We start from the raw sequence: 8,084 nt of genomic DNA on the forward strand, positions 1-8,084 counted from the left end.
CAAAGACTACGTGTGTTGACTCCTACATAGTTTGGGTTCTTTTGTTGAAGACTCTATATGCTTTACTGTTCATGGTGTCGCCTAAGAAAATCCCTTCATCAGATTTTGGATCAAACTTTGCCAAATGGTCTCTATCATTTAAAATGAAGCATTTGCATCCAAAGACTTTAAAGTGTGAAATGTTGGGTTTCCTACCCTTCCATATTTCATAGGAGTTCTTCCTATCCTAGATATGATGACTACACGATTACTAACATAGCATGACGTGCTCACGACTTCAGCCCAAAAATATTTTGGAAGACTATGTTCATTTAGGATTGTTCTAGCCATTTCCTGGAGTGTTCTATTCTTTCTTTCAACTACTCTATTTTGTTGTGGAGTTTTTGGTGAGGAAAAGTTATATGAATAACCATTTTCATTACAAAAGTTTTCTAATTCTTTGTTTCTAAATTCTCTTCCCCTATCACTCCTAATGTTAACAATGGGCACACCTTTTTCACTTTGAACTTTTCCACAAAAATGAATGAAAACATTGCAAGTGTCACTTTTGTTTGCAAGAAAGGTAACCCAAGAAAATCTAGAGAAATCATCAACAATTACAAAAACATATAATTTTCCACCAATGCTTGCAATGTCATTAGGCCCAAATAAATCAAGATGTATTAACTCTAAGGGTCTAGTTGTGGAAATCATCTTTTTGGTTTTGAATGGTGATTTGATTTGTTTTCCATATTGACATGCATCACACACTTTATCCTTGACATAGTTATCCTTTGGTAAGCCATTAACTAGTTCCTTAAAAGATAATCTATGTAATAAATCCATACTAGCATGACAAAGCCTCCTATGCCATAACCAACTAGTTTCATTTGTTGCAGCCAAACATCTAATATCACAAGATTTAATATCATCAAATTCAATAGTGTAGATGTTAGACTCACATTGCCCTACTAGTATAGTTTTTCCATTCAAATCTTTTATCAGACATTGGGTGGACTGAAATATAACATTAAGTCCCTTATCGCATAATTGACAACTAAATAAATTGTGCTTAAGTGTGTCTATAAGTGTAACATTATCAATTGAAAGAGATGCATTACCTATTTTACCTTTACCGATTGTTGACTTTTTGAGTTTGGTCCTTGTTTTGATGCTGACAAAATACCAGTATTTTATGTGTGTATTTAGCTTATGAACATGTTTATATTTTAGCACACACATAAGGGAAAGGTAAATGGAAGCCAGAAGGGACTTAAAGCTCATAAACTTGGGGTATTCCATGAAGGCAAAAGAGCAAAGAGGAATAAGAAGACATATTTGTTTCTATTGTAATTACATTTATATTTTGGACTGTAATAATGCATTGCATGCATGATGTGATTGAAAGATCAAAATGACCATAGATTGACCATAAGGGACCAACAAATTTTTAGGGAAATTATTTAGGGTAAAAAAATATGGCCAAAATTAATTTTGCAAAGAATTCGGTCGACCTTCGATCGACCAACGTTGCATTTTTAGGCTTAATTAAAAAGCCTAGGCTAACTGACCCTTAAATGCCTTAACTTGCTCAGTCAATCGACCTTTGAATTTTGACTTGATATGCATGCCTCAGCCAACCGGCAATCTCAATTCAAAATAGGGTCAACCGACCGACCTTTAAGGTTTAGCCAACTGGTCTTTAGGACAGCCGACCGAATGGAAAATCGCTTCGATCAGCCAACCGGCACCTTACTCGGCAAACCAAACCTTGTTTTGAATTTTAAATTTTTCAGAAACGTTAGCCGACCAGCTTTGCCCTGGGTCGACCGAACCTCTTAGGTTCCAATATTTTTACAGTTTTAAAACATGATTAATTTTAATTAAATAATTTTAAAAATACCTAATATGTCCTTAACGGTCAAAATTTTTCCAGACTCTATATATACCCCCTCATAACTCATTTTTAAGATGATGAATAGAGAGAAAATCCTCCCAAAAATATTTTTGTGCTTTATTTACTTTTCACTCTCTTTCTCTTAAATCTTTTGAAAAATTCTAGTTGAAAGAGAGCGTTGATTTTAATTCACTCTCTTCACTTGCAAATCTATTGCATTTTGAAGATTGTTAGAGGATTATTTTATTGGGCATAAATTTTTAAGGCATTTACTCTCTTTTACACTTCATTTTACAAATCATTTTTAGAGAGAAAATTTAGAGTTTCTCCATATATTTTCTTGATAAATATTTCATTGGAGAAAATTTTTATTGATCTTCCTTGAGAGACTTGAGCACATATTTTACATTCATATATTTATTACTTGGATAAGTCTTCTTGCATTTGAGCTTTTATAGATAAACCTTTATCTTGCAAAGAATCATTTGAAAGTAAAATCCTAGGCTCTCCTACACCTTTTATTGAAAATAATTTTTGGAGAAATATTTATTGGGGTTTGAATCTTTGAGTAGTTATCATATATATCTTTAATCAAAGATCACAAAAATATCTCTTTTTAGAAAAACACACATACTCACATTGAGCTAAATTTCATATGATACATAAGTGCATTTGTGCTTCATATTGTACATCATCTGCTTGTAGTAGAAGCAGTCTATTTGTACACAAATTTTGCTATCATTGTTGTATTCCTAGTGTGTGGTTGGAAAATGATTGCACTAGCCTGTAACGTGCACCGGATAGACTTAGACTCAGTTAAGAAATTCTTGGATTGGTTCAGACTCGGTTAGGAGAACTACGAGCACCGTCATGTAAGGTGTAGTTGTAGGTTGGGGTCAACCTTGTAATCTAACCTAGGGTATTCCTCACCCAGTAAGGAGAGGAGGTTGTAATTGGTGATGCTCCACCCATTAAGAAAGCACTTAGTGGAATCCTTGAGCTGCGGCTTAAGGCGGGGACGTAGACAAGTTTGGCCGAATTTTGATAACATATCTTGTGTCTGCTCTTTAATTTATGCACTTTAATGCTTTATTTAATTTTCTATATCTTGTAAAGACCCAGTAAATAATGGTAATTTAATAATAGAGAGAAAGGAAATTTGAAGGGATAAAGTAGGGTTCGTCGATGAATGTCCTACTTTCATTGACGAACTCCTCTATTGGGTTCATGGAGGAATTTCAAGATTCGTCGACGAAGAGATACCGAGAGGGGTTATTTCAAACCCATTGGTTTGTCGACGATCTTTTCTTTTTCATTGACGAACTCCCTCTTTCACCTCGTCGACGAGGCCACGTGTCTCGTCAATGAAGCCACGCGACCAACCACCTATAAATATGCAAAAATCGAGTTTTGGGTGAAAATTTTAGTTCCTTTTCTTTCTCTCTCTCTCTCTCTCTCTCTCTCTCTCTCTCTCTCTCTCTCTCTCTCTCCAGTTTGGTTCTCCCTCCTTCTCTCTACCATTCTCGCCCCGTTTATCCCCATTTTGATGATCAGAAGTCGCCACGTTGATCCTGGGGAGATTCTCTACAAGTCTGCCGGAGCAGATTGTTGAGCAGAGTAACTTGAGCACCATCCCAAAATCAGGGTAAGTAGATTATTTAGGTATTTTCAGTATTGGGTTTACCTGAGCCAATATTTTGTGTTGTATGAGAATATACTGGTGTTTTGTGGAGAGAAATTAGGGTGTTATGATTTCAGGGTAAGGGTGTTTTTGGGACCTTGCAAGCATGGGTTGAGGACCCCCAAAGGATATTTTTCTAGGAGCCCAGGATTTTGGAGATTGGTACGCCGAGGGCGTGAGGGTTGAATTGGAGGCAAGCCTCCCAATTAGATAGGTAAAGAAAATATGTTATGCCAGCTGATTTAGAAATACTTACCGTAAAATATGATATATAATTATGGGTGTTTTCAGAGTAAGTAAATTATACAGTTCTACAGATTTCAATACATCTGTTTTGTTTAATTAATTGTGTGGCATGAGTAATTATTAGTACAATATAGAATTTATACAGCTTTCATGTTATTAGAATTTATGTAATTTTACATAGTTAAAATAATCAGTTTTCTCAGTACCATGATTATACAGTTTATTCAAAAAGCATGATATCCAGTATTAGCCAAAATTATGATTTATACAAATTATGATTTTTATAGCTTAGACAGAAATATGAAATTCAGTTTCAGTAAACCATGATATTTAGGTTACAGAACCATAACATTCAGATATATCAATTTATTCAGATCAGTTATTATAGCGTTATGGTTATTTCAGTTAAACAGAATCATGGTTAATCAGTAATATAGATAGATCAGTTATATATATATAGTATCAGACCCTAATGAACCATATCAGTTCTCAGAGCAGCGTACCGTTGTTATTTCAGTTCAGAGTGAAACCACATATCTTAGATAGTATGTGGATTTTCAGTAGTCGATTGTGCGTTTGTTGTGGAAAGGCTCCCTATCAGTTAGGGTTGAGGTGACCGATTTGACTATCGGAGTTCAGTTGACTTATCCTGGTCGGCCAACCAGTATTAACTTGACCGGTGCAAACTGCAAGTGCATAGTATCGTAGTTTTATAATATAATGATGTGTAGAGTATCGTCCTCAGGGATTGATGTCTTAATTTTACCAAGTACCGAAATTTTACTAACCTTGATTTTATTTAGAAAAATTAATAATTTTAGACTGCAAAATTTAAACAAAGCTACTTTAAATAAACTATTCAGGAGAATTTAAAACTGGATACCGCGTGTCAAATTGATGATGGTGAAAACTTCTAGGAAACCGATTTCACCTAATTTCTCACTATGCTTTACTCATTTAGCTAATTCAACTTCGTTTTCTCTGTTTGTTAGAAAATCGCCAATTTTTCCAAAAGCCTCTTTCGATAGTCAATCAGAACCTATTCTTATTTATTATTTAACATAAGAGTATGTAAATTAATAACGCAAGAACGCAGTAAGACCCTCGATTTTTAATGCTACGTAAGTTCATACAAGTCTTTCGATCTCTATATTTACCTACGCTGAATTATCCAAGATCTATCCTATAATACCCCCTTTCGGTAGCAAATCATAAGACTAAAATCATTTAATTAATGGCCAATTAATTAAAAGCATTAGGCACAAAATAATTCAAACAAACATTAATGAAAACTACTTCAGATTAGCATCAAAGAGCAAGCATAGTTCGAAACTGGCTACATCGTTTTCCTAGAATTCAAAAATTTAGTTCATTTCGAAAATTAAATCCAACATAACAGATTTCACCATATTTTCTTCAATTTGGAGCGTACGGGAAAGATCAACACTCGTCGCACCGCCGTCGTGCGTCACGAACACCCTGAACACTGCCGTTGTTCGCCGCCTTTCGATTCTGAAAAGATATTATTTTTACGTGCTTCCAACTCTCCTTTACTGGTTGTGTGTGTATCTTCACAGCACCCCCAAAAGATAACCACAAGAAAGCTCCCAAAAAAATAATTTTTCCAAGAAATTCTCTGTGGTTTGGCCTCCCTTGTGTGTCTAACCAAGAAAAATCCATTTTTTTTTCTATGGTGCGGCCTCTCCCTTCTCTCCAGCCCAGCGCACATTGCCCCCCCTCCTCTGTTCTTGCACATGGCTCTCTCACAAGGAAACCCTCCTCCTTTTGACTTTTTCTCTTTCCTTTCCCTTTTGCTTTCCTTTCTTTACTTTTCTTCCCTTTCTTTTGTCTTTCCATTTTTTGTCTTTCCTTTCTAAAAACCCAGAGCCTCACCCTTCTGAGATGACTCGGCTGCATGGCCAGGTCACATCTCATTTTTTGATTTTTTGATTTTCTTTTTTTTTTTCAAAGGTACATGAACTGCCCTCCTCTTTCACGCCCACTTTCAACCCTTTTACAACTCGTAACTCTCGAAGCTTAAAACACAAAAGATGTAGAGCTCTTTTTCAGAGTTTCCCAAAATTTTGAATCGTCTCGATCGAAGCTCGGATGAGAAAGTTACGCTAAGATTACAAAGAATTGTTGAAATAATCCATAAAACAGCGTATGCTAACTTCACGTCTGATTTCGATCTTGATGCATCCATTATTTTGCAAAATGCAAAACATGAAAATTGTATAAAATTTTCTTATCTTTCTATCGCATCCTGAATCATCTAAATCGGAGGTTGGATGAGAGAGTTACGCCAAGATTACGAAGAATTGTCATTGGTTTTTGGCTTCCGATAGTTGCCCTACAAGAAAAAATACCAAAATTTTATAAATTACTTAATAAAACTCAAATATTATAAATAGAACATAATTTTAAAATATTGAGAGTAATTAGGCATTTAAATACAAAATAGGATTCCCAATGCATGAATTAAAGCACCTAATTACGCAATTTAAGCGCGTAATCACACCCCCCAACTAAAGTTTTGTTAGTCCCTAACAAATAACGTGAATGCAATTCAGGGTGGTGTTATATCAATTTCAATGAATGAATACACAGGCAACACAACCATACCCTTTCACATACAGGATTATCACCAAATTACACACAAACTCATTCATACCCAATTCACGCAACTCCGAAGTAAGTCATTCATGCAAATCTTATCATTATATAGCCATTAAGAACAGTAAACTCACGTAAAATTAACTAGCGAGCACAATTCATAGTTAATGTAGCCATATAAATTCAAGTATAAATAGGTGAAATTTTGAAGCACGTGTAATGTGTGTGACTCGTTACACCCAGGATATCCGTGGGCACCTAAAGAACTATCGCTTTGACTCGGCCTAACTGGTATACCCTCAAAAACACTCAAAAAGGATGCGTTCACTCATCGTATGTGAGGAGGAGTGTCATGATCAAACATCCCACATACTGCAAGGAACAAACGCTAAATGTATGGAGTGGACTAGTTTGAAAAGGATCAAGCCTATTTAGGAGGTGTTGGGTCCTTCACCCTAGCATCTTCTCACCTACTCGCCATGTCCAACCGATACCATCCTAGATCAACTTATTCACAAACTAGGCGTGAATACATTTGAGGCATTAGGTGGGTGAAGAGTCTTCATATGTGGATAACATGCATCTTGTCCTTGACTTTTGTTGTAGTTGTGTGGAGCAGGTATTAATCTTTCACCTCTTCTAGGGTATTTCTATTTCTCTTTTTCTTTCTTCTGCTCATTTTTCAATTTCTTTCTTTTCATGGTCAATTAGGACAATCAAAACACTTCTTTTATTGTTTTCATACCACCCATGTGCATTAAGCTCGAACAAGAGTCCATGAAATAAGTCTATTTCTAGGGGTGGTTCGGCCTTCACATCTTGAGTAGGCTACAAGACCTAAGTTTTTATCTCCCCACTAGATGTCACCTCTAGGCTAGCAATTCAAAAACCAAGACTAGTGTGCAAAGAGTATCCAGAAAAAAATAGGGAAAGTTGAGTTTCATGAACTCTGAGTTGACGTCAAAACTCAAAAGAGCGATAAATGGCTCAACAGTACCTCACAAGGTGCCATAGTCTCCACGGGCGCTCTCTCAGTGTTCATAAGGAACCTTAAGTGCTACAAGTCACGTGAACGTGTATTTTTTTAGCCTCAAGAGATACCATGTAGATACAAAAGTTTATATAGCCAGATTAACACAATTGCACTACCAATCAACTTTCAATGAGTTATGATTCCTAGTTTAGCAATATAAATAGAAACTACACATAAATGTCCAGTGTGTACTCCTAGGTTGTATGTAGGTATATAAAGGGCATAAGTAGTGTCACACATGGCCTAATCATCCATATTCACACATTTTTTTTTTCAATGTTATTCAAAAATGAGAAAGATTGAAGAAAAGAAAGAAACTTCCCTGACTTATTGGTGAATCCGTAGAGGAATTAAGTTTTCAGTTCTGTACTCTTGCCAAATAAACCTGCATCAAAAATCTAATTTATTCAAAAGTGCATAAAACGTCTCCAGCCAGACGTTTCAGCCTTCATCAATGAGGATCTTCAAGAGGAATAAATGCACAGTTTCTCTCCATTTGTTCTCCATAGTAGTGCTTCAATCTCTAACCATTCACTCTGAATATGTTCCCTATCTTGTCCTTCAAGTCTATTGCTCCAAAAGGGAAAACTTTGTCAATTGTATAAGGACCTATCCATCTTGACCTTAACTTA

The sequence above is a fragment of the Malania oleifera genome, chromosome 9, assembly GCF_029873635.1.
Source record: "Malania oleifera isolate guangnan ecotype guangnan chromosome 9, ASM2987363v1, whole genome shotgun sequence".
Classification (NCBI taxonomy): domain Eukaryota; kingdom Viridiplantae; phylum Streptophyta; class Magnoliopsida; order Santalales; family Ximeniaceae; genus Malania; species Malania oleifera.